The sequence below is a fragment of the Equus asinus genome, chromosome 10 (assembly GCF_041296235.1).
Source record: "Equus asinus isolate D_3611 breed Donkey chromosome 10, EquAss-T2T_v2, whole genome shotgun sequence".
Taxonomy (NCBI): Eukaryota; Metazoa; Chordata; class Mammalia; order Perissodactyla; family Equidae; genus Equus; species Equus asinus.
The window spans coordinates 52420784-52439006 of record NC_091799.1 but is presented as its reverse complement, the minus strand read 5'-3'; the positions used below and the strand labels follow the sequence as shown (position 1 = coordinate 52439006).

Genomic DNA, 18223 nt, shown 5'->3' with positions numbered 1-18223 from the left:
TCACATTTTCTCTGGGTAGAGTGTGCTGAGGAAGGTCTTCCTCGTGGTGATCTTCAGCTCCTTGTTCCTGAGGCTGAAGATGATGGGGCTGAGGAAGGGCATGAGGACCGTGTAGGTGATGCCCATCAGGGTGTCTCCTTCCAGAGACTGGGGACTCTTGGACCTGAGGTAGATGACAGAGGCAAAGCTGTAGTGCACGACCACCACAGTGAGGTGGGATGCACACGTGGAGAAGGCCTTGTGCCGGCCCTCAGCTGAGGGGATCCTCAAGATGGTGGACATGATGAAGGCATAGGAGAGGAGGATGAGGAGACAGCAGCCCAGCAGGACAGTGATGCAGAGCAGGCCCACACCCTTGCCACCCGTGGTACATCAGCTCCACAGGCCAACTTCAACAGTGGTGGCACGTGGCAAGCAAAATGGTGGACCTCATTGGGTCCACAGAAGATGAGGTGGAAAATGGCCATTGTCACCACCATCCCCATGACTGAGCCACCAGCCCAGGACCAGGCCACTAGGCAGGCACCGCTACCAGGACTCATGAGCACACTATAGCGCAGAGCGTGGCAGATGGCCACGTAGCGGTCATAGCCCAAGACAGTGAGCAGGAAGGAGTGGGTGAACCCGAAAGTGAAGGAGAAGAACATCTGGCTGGCACAGGCTGTGAAGGTGATGGAGTGGACGGTGGAGAGCAGGTCAGCCAGCATTCGTGGGATGATGGTGAAGTTGTAGAGGATCTCGGAGATGGAGAGAGTGCACAGGAAGAGGTGCATGGGCGTGTGGAGGCTGTGCTCCCTCCAGATGGTGGCCATGATGAGCAGGGTCCCCAGCAGCGTGAACAGGTGCATCAGGAGGAACAGCAGGAAGAACACCAGCTGGAGGTGGGGGAAAGTGGAGAAGCCGATAAGGATGAACTCGCTCACTGCTGAGAGGTTGGCTCTCTGCATGGAGGCTGTTCCTGGGGTGAGGTGTGACAGCGAGAGGTCAGCTACTGGATGGAGAATGGTCATCAGGTGTTCCTGATAAGTGACTGCTAACATTGATTGATTCCCATTCAGTGCCTCGTATGATTTACTCCTCTGTCATCCCAGTGAGGAAGGTGCTGTCTTTATCACCTGCATTTTCAGTATCCTGAGCATACATATTGGGAATATTAGGCTGCAGACAGCATACATAGCTTGCTCAAGGTGGAGCTGTCACAACGGCAGAGCCAAGACTTGAACCCATGGCTGGGCTGTCTCCTAAGACTATACCTTGCACTATCTCTCAAGGATGCCTCTAAAAATGAAAACGTTCCTTCCATGGAGCTTCCAGCCATGGCTGCTCTGCCCTCCTCCTCCCTTCTGAGAAGTCCTCTTCGTTCCACAGCTGCAGACACAGTGAAACGTCCCTGCCCCACGCATACGACTCCTTGGATCAGGGCGCGTCTCTAACTTAATCTGAATCAACCAGATTCTTCCTCTGGAGTCATCCGTGCAGGGCATCAGAGGCAGGAGACTAGAAATAACATTCTGGTTGTTTCCGAGCCCCCATGAGGCACATCTCTGTGTTCTGAGGCAATGCCACACAGCCGCCAGACAGAGGAACGTGGGGGTCACCCCAACTGAGTTCAAATCTCTGCTCTGCCTCCTGCGTAAACTTGACTGAGTTTCTTCCCCTCTCGATACCTCCATTTCCCCTGACCTACCCAGGAGAGGTTGTGAGAAGTAAACGGGTTGTTCTTGGAATGTGACCTGGTCCCCTGTAGGTGCTGCCTAGGATAGTTAAATCAGTGCACTAAGTGAGCAAATGCACGTGGTTTGTGCTCAGTACATCCCTTCAATTTGATGAGATTCTGATGCGTCTTTATGAATAACAGCTATTTTACTTTATTTATTTATTCTTTTTGGTGAGGAAGATCGTCCCTGAGCTAACATCCGTGCCAATCCTCCTCCATTTGTACTGTGGGGTGCTGCCACAGTGTGGCCTCATGAGCTGTGCGTGGGTCCACATTCAGGGTCCAGACCCATGAACTCCGGGCTGCCAAAGCAGAGGGGTGAACTTAATCACTCTGCCAGTGGGCTGGCCCCACCACATAGGTATTACTAAATGAACTGTGTTTATTAGGTAGTATAAAGTTTAAAAGGCAGTAAACCACCAGTCTCCTTCTGTCTCTATGGATTTGCCTGTTCTGGACGTTTCCTCTGAGTGGAATCACACAATATTGTCCTAATGTGTGTGGCTTCTTTCACTCAACGTGATGTTTTCTGAGCTCGTACATGCTGCACCACATATCAGACTTCATCCCTTTTCCTGGTTGAACAATATCCCGCTGCACTGATGCATCACCTTGTCCACCCCTGCTTCAGCTGATGCACGTTTGCACTGTTTCCAGTTGTTTGCTGTTGTGAACAATGCTGCTGTGAACATTCATGTAGCTGTTTAAAGCATGTCAGAGGTTGCCAGGGGCTGGGGGATGGAGAGAATGGGGAGTCACCTCTAAGGGGCATTGGGTCTCCTTTAAGGGTGATGAGAAAGTTCTGGAACTAAGTAGAGGTGGTGGTTGCACAACGTCATGAATAAAATTAATGCCCCTGAAATGTGTGTTATAACGTGGCTAATGTAAGTACGTTTTATGTCAGGTATATTTTACCATAATTTCAAAAATATGAAAAAAGTCACAAATTCCCTCTTCAGTGAGCTTAGGTTGTTGATCGAGCCCTGACAGTTGATAATGAGAGACCAAAGGGGACCAGGCACACTGGGGCCTGGAGGCTGCACTCCCCAAATGTCACTGGTGTTCAGAGTGTCTTGGCCTCCCTACCCTGGAGTCACTTGCATCTTTCCTCCACGTTTGAGTCAGCACCTGCCCATAGGTCCCCAGGATGGTGGCCCCCACAGCCCCACTCAGTCCTGCTACTTGGGGATCTTAGCAGACTAGTCAAAGCCAAGGACTTGGAAACCAGAGGCTCCAAGAAGAGGCTGAATGGCTGAAAAGGGGGTCGTGGGGTTGTGCTCACAAGCCTTCCCTTCCTCTCCAATTTCTATTGCAAGGGTTCTCAACCATGGGACTCGTGACATCTGGGTCGGGATCATTCTTTGCTGTGGGAAGCTGTCCTGTGCACTGTAGGATGTTGAGCAGCATCCTTGGCCTCCACCAGCTGCACACCAATAGCCCCAGCTCAGTCGTAACAACCAAGAATGTCTCCAGACATTGCTACTCTCCCAATGGGGGACAGTCACTCGCCCCTAGAGAACCAATGATCTAGAGAATGCAGTTGCATTTCCTGGGGAAGCTCCCTCTGCCCAGATCCTGTTTCCCCTCTTTCTCCACCTGGCAATGCCTGGTTATCTTTGAGACTCAGCTGAAAGGTCACCTCGTCTGAGCAGCCCTCCTGGAAACTCTCTTCCGAGAGCATATCTGGACACTCATTCCTGGGTGCTTCCAAAAGAAGGATTCCCGAGTGAGTTTAAACTCCTTCCTCCTAACCTTGTTGTGACCCTCATCATAACCTGTCACGTGGAGACTCATCTGTCCCTGGCAGTGGGTTTTGAGTCTTGATGGGAATAGCTACCTTTGATTGGATGTGAGCTGTGGACCAGGCCTGTGCTCAAGCGTTTCGTACCAAATCTTTACCCCATCACTATGAGGCACCTGCCATGACCCCAATTTGCAGATCTGGCAGCTGAATCCCACAGAAGACACATCACTTGCCCAAGAGACCACGGGTCTGGAGTGGGAGAGCCAGGATCTGAACCTAACTCTGATAGGCCCCAAGGCCTGTCTTTTCCTAACCTCTCTGTTACACTCACCATTGCTGGTGGCTGTTAACGAATGTTAGAGGTCACTCCCAGACCATGGAGATGACAGCTTCACCATGCTCTTCCACTTACACGCTGCCTCCTCACACAAACAAGAGTGCAGAAATCCACAGGCACCAAGAAGAATGGGAGGAGAACTATGAGAAGGCGAGAGACCCCCACGTCCTGGGGAGGTGGCCCAGGGCTGCACGTACCACCCTCTGGAAGGGTGGGGATGCAGGACGCAGCTAAGAGGGGCGTCCGTTCAGTCTGGAAGGGGCAAACCAGGGAGACTGGAAACAGATGTGTCCCTGGTTGTCAGGGGCTCAGGATTAGGAGGGATGAACAGGTGGAGCTCAGGGGACTTTTTAAGGTGGAGAAACTATTCTGTGTGATACTGTAATGGCGTATACGTGACATTGTGCATTTGTCAAAACTCATAGGAAGCACAACACCAAGAGTGAATCCTCATGTATAACCGTGGGCTTTGGTTAATAATAATGTGTCAATTCTGGGTCAGCAACTGTAACACAGGGACCACACTAACACAGGACACTAATAACAGGGGAAACTGCGGGCAGAGAGAAAGAGAGCATATCCGGGAATTCTCTGCACTATATGCTCAATTTTCTGTAAACCCAAAACTGCTCTAACAACTCTCAACTCCATTTTTTCGAAGTAAACAGACATAGACCCATCATGGGCATGGGAGCAGGACGGCAGAGAGGGGGACTACCATCTGCTGGCATTGATCCACCAGGATCACCTGGCAGGTTCGTCTGTGAGTAAAGGGACCAGCCCCAGAGAGAGACGGTGCAATCTCGCTATCTGGCCCTTGGAGAAACCACAGTGGGGCTGGCTCCCCACCCAGGGACTCGGGCGACAACCCCATCCATGGACAGGTCCTGCCCACATCGGCCCCTGGGGCTGGGTTTCCCTCCATCAGCATCAGGGACACTAGGGGCACAAATCACACTCTCTGGTGGGGGCAGTCCTGGGCATTGTGGGACGTTGAGCAGAGTCCCTGGCACCCATAGATGCCAGCAGCATCGCCCATTGTAACAATGAGAAGTATCCTCACACACTGTCAAACATCCTCCGGGGCCGCACTGACCCTGGCTGAGACCACGGACGAGGCCTCTCTTGTCTCTCAGACCTCATCTGGCCTTAGCTGGTTGCCCCCATCCCGCTGTCTCTGGTGAAGCGGTTTGGCTCCCCTCTCTGCACCCTCCCTCCATCTCAGCCACCCCTCCCTCCCTTTCTCTGCCTATTTTCATCCTTAACTTCTTACTATCACCAACCTGTGCCTCCTGGTGCCTCCCATGCTTCATACCCCAGAGGTGGCTGGAGCTTCTCATCCTGAGTCCTCTTGTCCCTTTTTCCCTGCCTTCCCCCAATCCTTCTCCCGCTGGTTTCTGGCCAGGACAGAGAGGGAGAGAGCTGAAAAGTCAGACAGCTGTGCTGGGTCACTGTGAGGGGCAGCTCCCCTCTCTCGGCACCTCAGTTTTCTCGCTTGTGCAGTGAACCTTCCTCGTAAGGTAAGGAGAGCTCCAGAAAAGGTAATGCCTGCAGAGCAGTCATCCCACTGCCAGGAAGCTAGGATGGGAGCCCTGCCTGCAGCCCCACCCCAGAGACTCGAATGGCACAAGCAGTGGCATCAACAAGATGACTTCTCCGTGTCCGGAGCAGATGCTGGCTCCCCAGGTCTCTCCTGGTCAGGCGGAAGGCGGAGAAGGGACTCACCTGGGGCTCCCAGCTCTGCACCTGCTTCTGCCTGACCACAGCGGGAAGCCCTGGCTTCGCGTTTCCCTGCAGGTGAAGGCTGTTCAGGAGGGCTGGGATCAAGGCAAGAAGCCTGCCGCCCTGAGCGTGCCAGCTGGGTGGGGATTTGCCTGAGGCCGAGTGCCGTTACTTATGCTGCCTCTGCGCCCTGCCCCCTGCCCCCTGCCTCCTCTCACTGTGACCCTATTGCCTCTGCCTGTGCTACAGAGATGCTTGGGCCCCTGGGGACCCTGCGAGGGAGAGAGCCACCTCAGGGAGAGTGTGTGCTCACTTTCCTCCCTCCCTGCCTGCCGGGGCTGAGTCAATTACCTGAGCTTCTCAGGGGCTCCAGCAGAGTCTAAAGCCCTGCAAATTTGGGATCTGGGGCCCTATGTTTAACTCTCGCGAACCACCAAACCGTTCTCCACACTGCGAGTTTTAACACGGTTCTGACCATCCTGTAGGTGCCTTTCTGGAGCCTGGCTTTTTTACTCACCACGGTGCATGAAATCCATGTTAGTTTATAGAGACCAGGGTTTCTCAACCTGGGCAGTGTTGACATTTGGGGCTGGGTCATTTGTGGTGGGGGCTGTCCTGTACGTTGCAGGCTGTTGAACAGCATCTCTGGCCTCTACCTACGAGATGCCAGCAGCCTCCGCACCCCAGCCCTGACAAAACATCTCCAGATGTCTCCAGATGTCTCCAAATCTCCCCTTGCAGGCAAAATCACCCCTGGGTCAGAACCACTGCTATGGAACCACCTCAGTTCAATATTCAATTTTATGAGTGTCTGCAGTGTGCATTTGACCGAGACACCTCGGTGGCTTCCCATTTGTCACCTCATTGGGAATACTGCAGCACATGTCCTTGTGCGTCCTTTCCTGCCACGGCATTACCGGATTCAAGCGCGAATCAGCAGTGAGAACATCAGGTCGCCTGATACATGATTCTTGAATTTGAGAAGAATTTCCGTTAGACTCCCAGTGGCTGTGCTCACTCGCATCCCAGCCCCTGTGTGGAGCCTCTGTTTCCCACACCCTCGCTAACCCTCGACAGCGAGAAACTTAACTTTGTGGACATGGCTGCCCGGTGGTCCCCAGGTCGCTTTAATTTGCGTTTCCCTAATCACTGGCAGAGCGGAACATCTCCACCGCTCATTAGCTGTGTGGGTTTCCTCTCTTCCACCTGCCTCTTCAAAGCCTTTCCTCCTTTCCATATTGGATCGTCTTTTTCTCGTTGATGTGCAGCCAGTTTTTAGAGATTCCAATGCTAATTTTGTCTACCAATTTGTTCCCTTGCCTTCTGTTTCTTGTGCCTTAATACTGTTCCCGTCAGAAACATTCTCCTTGCTTTCTCCCTATGCTTTTATACTACAGCTTTAGAGGTGAAAGACTAGGGTATGTGGGTCTGCGGCCTGTGTTTACAAATAAAGTTTTATTGGAACACAGTCATGCCCACTTGTTGACATCTTGTCTGTGGCTGTCTTTGTGTCACAACAGCAACTTGAGTAGTTGTGACAGCGATGGTGTGACCAGCAAAGTCAACAATTTGTACCATCTGGCCATTTACAGAAAAAGCTTGCCAAGCTCTCAAACTTTAATCTACCAAAAAATATTGTGCAAACATATCTGGTTGGGTTTCAACTTATTTTTTTAAGACTTCATTCTGTTTAGAGAAGTTTTAGGTTCACAGCAAAATATAAAGGAAGGTACAGGGATTTCCCACTTATCCCCCTGTGCCCACATGCCCAGCCTCTCCCATTATCAGCATCCCCACCAGAGTGAGACATTTGTTAAAATGGGCGAACCTACATTGACATGTCATCATCATCCAAAGTCCACAGTTACACTATGGTTCGCTCTCGTCGTAAATTCTCTGGGTGTTGACAATCGTATGATGAGATGCAGCCATCATTATGGCATCATACAGAGCACTTTCACTGCCCTAGCAATCCTCTGTGTCCTGCCCATTCACCCCTCTCCCCTGACCCCTGACAGCCACTGATGTTTTACTGTCCGCACAGCTCACCTTCTCCAGAAGGTCGGATAGTGGGGACCGTACAGTGTGTAGCTTTTTCAGATGAGCTGCTTCACTCAAGAATGTGCATTGGAGGTTCCTCCATGCTTTTTTATGGCTTGATAGCTCGCTTCTTTTTAGCGCCGAATAATATTCCACTATCTGGGTGTGTCACAGGATATTTATGCATTCACCCACTGAAGGGCATCTTGGTTGCTTCAAGGTTTGGCCCTTATGAATAAAGCTGCTATAAACATCCATGTGCAGGTTTTCGTGTGGACCTAAGTTTTCAGCTGCTTTGGGTAAAAGCATACCCCCTAGTAAGGGCATTCAATCAGCTCTGCCTATAAAGCCCTCAGCATGGTGTGTGGTGCACAGAAGGTGCTCAAAAGAGGGTCTCCATTGTCATGAGGAGAATAGAGATGAGTGACTCAGGGAGACTTCTAGGGGGTGAAACCAGGAACAGGAGGAAGATGAGAAGCACATCGCAGTCCTCCCCATGACTCCCTTGCCTGGCTCATTTCCACTCATTTTTCAGGCCTCAGGGTGGATGTCACCACCCCCTGGAAGCCTTCCATGCTCTCTGGTCTGGGTCAGGTACTCCCTCTGAGCTCCCAGAACACCCTGCATTTTCCCTGTCACTGATCCCTCTGATTCACGAATGCCAACTTGTCGACGCCTGCACACGAGTTTGGGTCTGCCCTGTTCTCTGCGTGTCCCCAGCATGTGGCATGGTGCCCACACACAGTAAGTGCTCATTAAATACATGCCTCTGTCCACGGCAGAGTTTGCATTCAGGGTGGACCTCAGCAAAACTGCTTACGGAAATGCTGCAGTCCGTCCTGTTGCCTTTCTCTTACAGCCTTAGTTCTGTCTGGCACCTCCTTGCCCCACACCCCAGACACAGAAGTGAGAAAATATGGTTCTAGGCAGTGCCCGTCCCTTTCCCGCTCATCCCCTTGGTTGGTGATCCCCTTTGTGGAGCTTCTTGTCCTCTACATGACCCCACCCCTCATGAAAGCCCAGTGGCCCAGCCAGCCCCGGCCCCTGGACCACAACTGGGGGAGACTGAGCAGACCCACGCTGCCTCCATCCAGCAGCATCGAATTCTTGCCCTTCCCAGTCTTCTCTCTCTCCCCACCAGGACTTCTTTTCTGGGGTCCTAGTCCCTCAAGGCCATGGCTTTCCACCATGCTAATTCACACCCAGGTGTGGATGGTCATCTTTGCCATAGGGGCTGGCACTTGCATTTATCAGGGAATATTAACATCTTAGCTCAAAGGAATGAGTCTTGAAGTATCTAGACATACAGGAAGGATGTGCAAAGTAAGATATGAGAGTAGGTGCACAAATCAAGGTCTTAAAATCTCTGGGAGGGATTTTTAAAAATCAGGAATGATATGAACGGAAGGAATAACTTTGGCTTCAACAATTTGCATCTTACCTGTTCCAGCAGCACGTAAAAGAACTAGTCTGGGTTTAAAGACATGCTCACACTAAGTCAGAAATATGCAAGCATTTATTGAGCACCTACTGCATGCTTGGCACCCAGGTGTAAAGATGAATGGAGCTAGATACCTTCCCCTGTGGAGAAAACGGTCTGTGCACAAGACAAAAATATTAAAGCTACAGTTATAATATGGTGTGATAGGCACTGAGCTGGCAGGCGGGCTGGGGTCCAGAACCAGGAAATGCCCAAGAAAGGGGTGATGAGATTCTTTTTTCTTCCCCCCAACTTCATCAATGCTAACAGACCTTCTCCAAGGCCTATAATAGTAAAAATGGCAAAAGTTAAAGATAAGGAAAAATATTAGGAGCAGCAAGGCAGAAGAAAGCAACATACAAAGGGATCCCTATCAGGTTTTCAGCAGATTTCTCAGAGGAACCCTACAGGCTAGGAGAGAATGGAAGGGCATGTTCAAAATACTGAAACGTGATGAGAGTCTGAACACGTGATTAGAACTTAGGCAATGAGAGGAAAGGAGGCTGTCACAGGCGGACGCAGCCCAGCCTTGAAGATGCCTTTAGAGGGCAGTGTGGGACTGGCAGCCTGAATGCAGTCTGCTGGAGCAGGGGCACGAGCAGGGGAGGGTAGAGATGGAAAAGAGCTGAGGATTTTGTTGGGGTGAGTTGAGAAGCCCTGGATGTCAGTAGGGAGCTATGGCTTCCTCTTGAAGTCTGGGGAGTCCATCCAGCGTTTTCATTCTGGGAGTGCCGTGATCAGACAACTCAGGGGAGGAGGGGTTAGAGGGAGGTGGTTAGTGACGTGCTGGAGGAGGATCAACCCCCTCACGAGAGCCAGTTGTTAAACTCTCAGGAATTTTGTTTTGCAAGCTGGTTGTTAAGCACAGCTCTTATTAAAGGTAAATTACATAAATTTAAAATTAAATAAATCAGGGAAATCTAGGGCGGAGTCTCATCTTCTCACTCTGTCACTTCTCACTGCTGAGAAGTTTAATTTGATGTTCTTAGCGCTGAAACCACTGGATGACAGGTCTCATGCAGACGCAGATTACAAGGAGATGGATCCTTCTATCTGGAAGTCTCAGAAGTAAGTTCTTGGAGACGAAGAATTGGCTTAAAGATTTAGCAGGTAAAAGTAATAAAGTCTAAAACGGACGAATGGTAATAAATGGTCAACATCCTTCACTTCCCAAGCATTTTCTTACATTTTATCATCATCTGTATTCTTGAGGTTCTTCACAACTATTATATGTTTATCACAGAAACAGTATCTAACAGTGTGCCATGGAGCATCTCTTTATTTACTTCAGCCACAGGGAGACTGTTTACAACACGGAAATTGTCGAAGGCTCGCCTCTCAGTGGAGGTGAGTCCAGAGGCAGGAGGTGAGGGAGGAGGCTTGTTGAGAGAAGCTGTAGAACTCGTTGAAAGGACTACCTCAAAAATGAACATGACAAAGATTCTCCAGCAAAAGTTACATTCAAGGAATCTCAATTTCCTTTATTCTTTCTCTCTCTAAGCCTCTTTAGAAACAGACACTTTGTGTCTCTGCTTGGCACAAAGGTGGGCATTAACTCAGAAGCACACACAACCTTTGTTTTTGCAAAGTTGATGTTTTCTTCTGTCTCAGATCCCACTGCTTCTCATGAATGGACAAAACCTCAAGTTCTTGGGACTTTTTTCAGTGCCTTGTAGCTCCATTAAAGGAGAAAAGAGTTGAAAACATTTAAAAATCAGTTCAACAAATAACTTCGCAACTCTTGTTTTTTTAAAAAAACTGTTCATGACGATCAAGCATAGTCCACTTAACATACATCTTTAGCTTCTTGAAACTCGTGTGTCTATCTTTCCTGAGTTACAGGAGTCTGATCTATCCAGTGCTTACTATGCCCTGAGTCCTTTGATAAGTGACATATTTTATTTGATGGAATGCTCACAACCTCCTGGGGACCTGGGTACCACCACTAAGGCCAGTTTACAGGTGAGAAAACAGCATCGCTGAGACGCGAAGTTAAGTGACTTGCAACAACAGGCTGGAAGGAAAGGTTGAATAGCACCGCTAACGAAGAAGGAACTCACCTTTAAAGGGAAAGTGGGCAGAGAGGAGACCCTCAGCCTACGCACGGGCCAGGGGAGCATTTGACCCCAAGTCTGGCGGGTTTGAAAGCCAGAGGGCCAAACCATCGCGAAATTCCCTCTTTCTGCTCTTCACTCAGCACAGGAGGTCTGTTTGATCCAGTGTCTCCCATTCCTCAGTTATTCGAGGCAAATTTTGCCACATCTGAGTGCCAGCAATGCTACCATTTACTCAGCAGTTTTCTTTCAGCTGAATGGTTTTGAAGCCTGTACAGTTTTTCCCTGCAAATGAATAGACCGCTGCCGAAGTAGAAACCGGAACCGCTGGACCTGGGTGAGCCGCCGCCAGAGCACGTTTTCCGTGCTGAGCGTGGAACTCCTGTCATTCTCATGAAAGCCACTGAGGAAGGAAACTGAGGACCTCACCTGCCCGTCATCATGCAGCTTGAAGCAGCAGATCTAGGATTCAAATCTAGGTAGTCTGGCTCCACGGCCAAACTAAAGAACACAAATGGCCCTGAGCACAAAGATACTCACTCCTTGTACGGCAGAATAATTTGGTTGTGCGTATGCACCAGAGTTTGTGTAGCCGAGCCTCCGGTGATGGACGTTGGATCATTCCCGCCTCTCGGTGACTGTGAACAGTGCTGCTGAGACAGTCGTGTGCGAGTGTTTGTGTGAGGATCTGTTTTCACTCGTTTGGGTCTGTATCCAGGAGTGGAAGTGCTGGGACAAACAGTAATTCTAGGTTTCACTTTTCAGAACCATGAAACTGTTTTCCATACTAGCTGCACCATTTTACATTCCACCAGCAATGTATGATGGCCCCAATTTCTCCACATTCCTGCCAACAAGTGCTATTTTCTCAGTTTTTTCAAATTATAATCATTCTAATGAGTGTGAAGTGATATCTCTTTGTGGTTTTGAGTTGCGTTTCCCTAGTGACTAATGATGTTCAGCATCTTTTCCTTTTTATTTTTTTAAAGAGACATTGTAGGTATCAGAAGTGAAGATCTAATGACTACATCTCTTTTTTAGCATCTTCTCAGGGGCTGAGGCACATGCTACAACATGGGTGAACCTCAAAACATCATGGTAAGTGAAAGAAGCTCAACACAAAAGATAGCACATTGTATGATCGCATGTGTGTGGAACGCCCAGAAAAGGCAAATCCATAGACACAGAAAGTATATTAGTGGTTGCCAGGGGCTGGGGAAGGAGAGAATGGGGAGTGACTGCTAGTGTGTGTGGGGTCTCCTCTAGGGGTGATGAAATGTTTTAGAACCAGACGGACGTTGGTTGCACAACATTGTGAATACATTAAACACTATTGAATTGTTCATTTTTAAATGGTTGATTTTATGTTATGTGAATTTGAGCTCAATACAAAAAAAGATGCTCAACCTCCCTTGTGGCTTGAGAAATTCTAACAAGAACAACAAATATAACTCTTGGCCTTTAAGAAATGCACAACATGGACAGCACTCTGTATTGGCAAGGATGTGAGGAAGTGAGCATGCTCGTGAACTGCCGGGGGAGGGTAAGTTGGCACAACCCTTTGGGAAGGGCACTTGGTGGGTGGAGTTTGTCTCGTTGAAGAACCACATTCTTGAGATCCTGGGTACATCAGTGACAGCTTCTTCCAGGGTCCAGAGAAGCACATATGACTCACAGCATCCACCAAGACCTGCCTGAGCTTCGGAGATGGATTTGCAGATGGCACCCTCTACTCACAGTGTGTTTGCTCAGGTCTCCAAGAAGCAGGTGCTAAGACAGGAGGAGAAGCATGGAGAGGTTTACTAGGGAAGACTCCTGCGAGGGAGGATGAGGAGGAGCTGGATGAGGCCGAGAGAACTAGAGCCACGTGGCGTTTCTGACCCCAGTGGAGCAGAGGAGGTTGGGTAAAATATCTTAGACCGCAGTGCAGTTCTAGGAAAGTTCTGGTAAAACTGATGGGAAGTGCTGCCCCCAAAGTCACTGTCCCGGGAGCCCCACCGAGCTCCAGCGCTGGCCTTGGCATGAGCACAGCAGTGACTTCAGGTGGGCAGTCATTTACATGCCTCACAGCTGGAGACCTGGGAGGCACATTTTCGTGGCACATCCCACATTCTTGTACCCTCCCCAGAGCCGCCTTGACACTTTGAATGACTCCTTTGTCAATTTGGCCTCAGCAGTCGAACTACATGGGTCTCTAAGCTTGGAGAATGAATGCATTATGTTTTCTTTTCTCTTTTTCTTTTGAAATGCAGTTGATTCCAGTTAGTTGTGGTAGTTATGGTTTATGAAGTCACCAGAAACACTGAATTGGGGAATTCTGAACCAGTGCTCCCACGGACAATAAAGGGTTTAGGTTCCTGGGAGCCTCTGGTCACAACATTTTCATCAACTGATTAGTACACAACTTTGTGCTATGTGTGTTTCTGTTGAAAGATACCTTATTCAATATGTGCTGTGGATTCTTTAACATTGAACTCGTGACAACAGCACCATAAGTCACGCCTGAACGAAGCTTGTCTAACTCACGTCTTTTCTCCATGAGGCTCAGCACAACCTTCTTGTGCTTACGAACACTAGACGGCACTCAGCACTGTGCTTGGGGGCCATGGTTTAAAACCACTCTATTAAGGTATGATTGACATAAAACAATCTGTGAATATTTAATGTATACAACTTGAGTTTGGAGAAAACGTGTTTGATCAATTTTCTCCACATCTCCTTCTTTCGTTCTGCATGTGGGTTTCCTTGGCTGCTGTAAGAAACTATCACAACTAACATATTCATGTAAGTGGTATCGTAGTATCTGTCCTTCTGTGTCTGGCTCACATCACTTAACGTAATGCCTTCCATGTCCATCCATGCTGTTGCAAATGGCAGGATTTCCTTCCTTTTTAAGGCTGAATAATATTTATTATGTATTTTTCTCTTTCTGTAACATTTCCTTTATCCGTGCGTCTGTCAGTGCACACTTAGGCTGCTTCCATGCCTCAGTTATTGTAAATAACGCTGCAATGAACATGGGGTGCAGATATCACTTCAAGACCCTGATTTCAATTCCCTCAGATAAATACCCAGAAGTGGGGTTGCTGGATCATAGAGCAGTTCTATTTTCCATTTCTTGGAGGAAGCTCCCTACTGTTGTCCGTAGCAGCTGTACCAATTTACAACCCCACCAGCAGTGTCCTGGGATTTGGGAGACATTTCAAACAGTGAAATAATTAACAGAGAAAACATGGCACTAAATAGACTGTGAAAACAACACCTGTTTACAGCACGAGAGCTGAAACAGAAGGCAGAGTGTCACCTGTGTCACCTGAGGTGAGAACATGCGTGTTGAGTGACTCACATTCTCCACCGCTCTGTGCATGTCTGCCAATGGTTGTGAAATTGCCATGAGTATTGAGTTCGGGGTTACATATAAATTTTAGGCAGTAGGAGAATTCACAAATACTGAATCCATGAATATTATGAGGATCTACTGTCATTATAGATTCACAGGAGGTTGCAAAAAATAGTATAGAAAATTCCTGTGGGCCCTTCTGGCAGCTTCCCCTAATGGTTACATCTTACAAAACTATAGCGAACTGACATTGGTACCACGCGTGTAATTACATGTCATATTATCATGCGTGTAGATTGGCGAACACACCATTTTATTTTATTTTTCTCTTATTTGTGGTTTGTAATTTTTAAATCTTAAGGTATACAATATCATGATTTAATATATGCGTACATTGTAAAATGATTGCCACAATCATGTTAGCTAACACATCCATCACCTCACGTAGTTTCCATTGTTTGTGTGTCTGGTGAGAACACTTAAAATCTGCTCTCTCAGTGGGGCCGAGGGGTGGCGCAGCAGTTAAGTTTGCACCCTCTGCTTCTTCGGCAGCCTGGGGTTCGCTGGTTCAGATCCCGGGTGTGGACCTACACACCACTCATCATCATCAAGCCGTGCTGTGGCCGGCGTCCCACATTTAAAATAGAGGAAGATGGGCACAGATGTTAGCTCAGGGCTAATCTTCTTCTTCTTCAAAAAACTACTCTCAGCAAATTTCAAGTATACAATACACTATTACTAACTACAGTCACCATGCTGCACACTAGATCCTTACAACTTATCCATCTTATAATTAAAAGTTTGTACCCTTTGACCAATAGCACCATTTTAAAAAAACACAAAAACCTCCTTACATGCCTTCACATCAGACTGGATCATTTTAAGTAAAGAAACGACTGATATGTTAAGTCCTCTTTAAGGCATCTTGATTCTTCTCTGGAAAGGACATTCTGACCTGAAGTGGCACTAGTTTATGAGGAGTTGGGAGTGCAGGTGCGGGCTGTTGGCTGTCTGCAGAGGACAACCTGGAGTGGTTGTTCTGATCTGCGGGCAGTTGTTAGGCACCAGAGCTGTGGTCCAGGATGCTGGGCTCTGAAACCAAGGGTTCTAGGTTTCAGTGACGGCTTCACCACTAACAAGCTGTGGGGCTTTCTGCGAGGTACTGAATTTCCAGTGTCCTCATCTGTAAAATGGGGCGATATTAATGCCTGCCTTGGGGATTATTGTGACAACTGTGTGAACTGACACACATTAAGTTTTAGCAAAGAGTGAGGGCTCTAGCTACTACTGTTGGCTTGTTGGGTAAAACCCCATCTCTTTCTCTTCTACTTGAGGAAGCGTATCTGAAAGCAAGTGACGGACAGGATTGTTACCACAGTGAGAACTTGGAATCAGCTCTCATTTTAAAAAGCAAATCACTTGCAAACTTAGAGTTTTTCACTGTAACCTACCGTTCGACTGATCCCAACCCATAGAGGTTGTGAAAATCAAGAGGTGAGCTATCTGTCTGGAGTAGCATCGATAAAAATAACCATGTGACCATCGCATGTAATTTTTTCCTTTAAAGATTTTATTTTTTTCCTTTTTCTCGCCAAAGCCCCCCAGTACATAGTTGTATATTCTTCGTTGTGGGTCCTTCTAGTTGTGGCATGTGGGATGCCGCCTCAACGTGGTTTGATGAGCAGTGCCATGTCCGCGCCCAGGATTCGAACCAACGAAACACTGGGCCGCCTGCAGCGGAGCGCACGAACTTAACCACTCGGCAACGGGGCCAGCCCCATCGTCGCATGTAATTTTTAATTTCCTAGTAGCCTTGTTATAAAATGTCAAAATGAACGGATGGCGTTAATGTTAGTAATACATTTTATTTAACCCAACAGAGCCAAAATCTTATCATTTCAACAAGTAATTGATATTTTAAAAATGTACATTCTTACTAAATCTTCAGAACCCAGAGTGCCTTTTACACTTAGCACAGCTCAGGGCGCATGGTAAATTTTCACTGGGCATGTTTGATCTGTATTTACATCTGTGACTTGCCTGTTCACATCTTTTGCCCATTTTCCTATTCAGTTGTGTCTCTTTCATGATCATTTTTAACAGAGCTCTTTATAAGTCCTGGAAACTAATCCTTTTGGTTAATTCATTATAAAGATCCTTGTCAAGTTTTGTCATTTATCTTTAAACCTTTAATATGGTGCCTCTTGCTGTTTGTAATTTGACGTACTCCAACAATCCGTGTCTTCATTCATGCTGTGTACATTTTGTCTAGTGATTTTTAAGTTCCCCAGTGGCTTAATTTCCCCTCATTTCCTTCGTTAGCTCTGTGTCTGAGTTTCCTGTGGCTGCTGTGACAAACTGCCACAAACTGGGCGGCTTGAACAGCAGGAATTTTTTGTCTCACATTCTGGAGGTTAAAAGTCTGAAATGAAGGCGTCAGCAGGACCATTGCCCCCAGAAACCTGCAGGGCAATGCTTCCTTGCCTCTGCCTGGCTTCTGGTGATTCGCCGGCAGCCTTTGGCCTTCCTTGACTTGCCGCTGCGCAGCTCCAGTCTCTGCCCTCACTGTCACATGGCGTTCTCCCTGTGGGTGTGCTTCCGTCTCCAAATTTCCCTCTTCTTAGAGAGACACTAGTCATGCTGGGTTAGGAACCCACCCTGCTCTAGTCTGAGCTCATCTTAGCTGAGAAGATGTGAACAAGTGTGTTTCCAAATAAGGTCGCGTCCTGAGATACTGAGGATGAGCACTTTCACATATCGCTTGGGGACATAATTCAACCCCAATCACTCCGCCAGATTATTTTGCATCACACTGTCACTTTTTCATGTCAGAGACCTAAGATTTTCTTTAATTTTCTTAAATATATGGAGGAGTTGTCTAGAAGAATTATTCCAGGAGACAGAAGAATTTTTAAAACTAGGCTCTTCATCCCTTTTTTGTAAGCCTTACCTGCTCCTTTCATGGATAATTACTGTATTGTGGTTTTTTTCTCCCTCTTTATCTTTAACTTAGGAACCTTTCATTATAGGATGTGCTCTTGACCAAAACTTAGTGATGGTGTCATCTCCTTCCCCCTTCATCCTAAATATCTCAGCACCATTGACTTTTCCCTCAGATTTGAATCAGAAAGCTCACATTGTGCAGTCAAGTTTCCTGATGAATGTGGAGACAAAAATGTAGTTTTTGGCAGCTGCCCACTGGAAATGCTGCTCATGCTCTGCATTTGTCAAGTGTCTGGCTGTAGCTCCGTTCAGTTTGAAGGAAATGACGACAGATTTAGTGGCTCAAAACAGCACAGGTTTGTTGTCTCATGGTTGGTGGGTCAGGAATCTGGGCAGGGTTAGCTGGGTCTCTGTTCGGGTTCTCACAAGGCGTCAGTGTGTTAGCCGGGGCTTTGGTCTCATCTGAGGCTCACGTCAGTGTCGGCAGAATAAATTTGCCTGTAGCTGTGCAACTTATGGGGACTTGTTTCTTCAAGACCAGCAGGAGGAACTCTCTGCTGTTTTGAGTCTCTGATCTTTAGGTCCTCTTTCAAAGTATTCACTTGATCAGGTCAGACCCCCCGGGATAATATCCCTTGTGATAAAAGCCACCTGACTACATTTGAAAAATCCACTTTGCCACAGTAGCATAACCTAATCACAGGGGTGATATGATATTCACGATTCCTGCCCACTCTCAAGGGGAGAGGATTCGACAGGGTATACACACCAGGGGGCAACCTTAGAGTTCTACCTCCACAGTGAAGCAACCCAAGATGGCGAATGGAGCCCACGTGAGGGTGCTCC

The 18223-nt window shown here is 48.0% G+C and overlaps 1 pseudogene; it reads right to left on the bottom strand.

The window, feature by feature from the left end:
* Positions 1 to 947, bottom strand: LOC106828541 (olfactory receptor 10H1-like; annotated as a pseudogene).
* Positions 948 to 18223: the final 17276 nt, after the last annotated feature.